Raw genomic sequence first — 252 nt, forward strand, 5'->3', positions numbered from 1 at the left:
AATTTCACAGCATTTTTCTACGGAGAAAATAATTTACTAAGAGTAGAAAAAAAAATAGTTTATGAGTTTATGACAGTAGGGAACCTAATCAAATTCACAAATAAATAAAGAGTAAGATTGACTGCACTTTAGTTAGTATGAATACGCTTATAGCCTTTTTTTCAATGGGCGGTGGATGACAGAAAAGAATTTGCTAAGAGTCCTCTGTAACACAGATAGCCCCCACCACAAGAAATAATAATAATAGTAGAT

The 252-nt window shown here is 31.7% G+C and overlaps 1 protein-coding gene across 1 annotated transcript in view; it reads right to left on the bottom strand.

Annotated features, from left to right (window-relative positions):
• The window catches only part of LOC119586145, a 28,580-nt gene that overhangs the window by 13,841 nt on the left and 14,487 nt on the right, over positions 1-252 (bottom strand). The gene's annotated exons all lie outside the window — the stretch shown is intronic.

Source organism: Penaeus monodon, chromosome 21, assembly GCF_015228065.2.
Source record: "Penaeus monodon isolate SGIC_2016 chromosome 21, NSTDA_Pmon_1, whole genome shotgun sequence".
Taxonomy (NCBI): Eukaryota; Metazoa; Arthropoda; class Malacostraca; order Decapoda; family Penaeidae; genus Penaeus; species Penaeus monodon.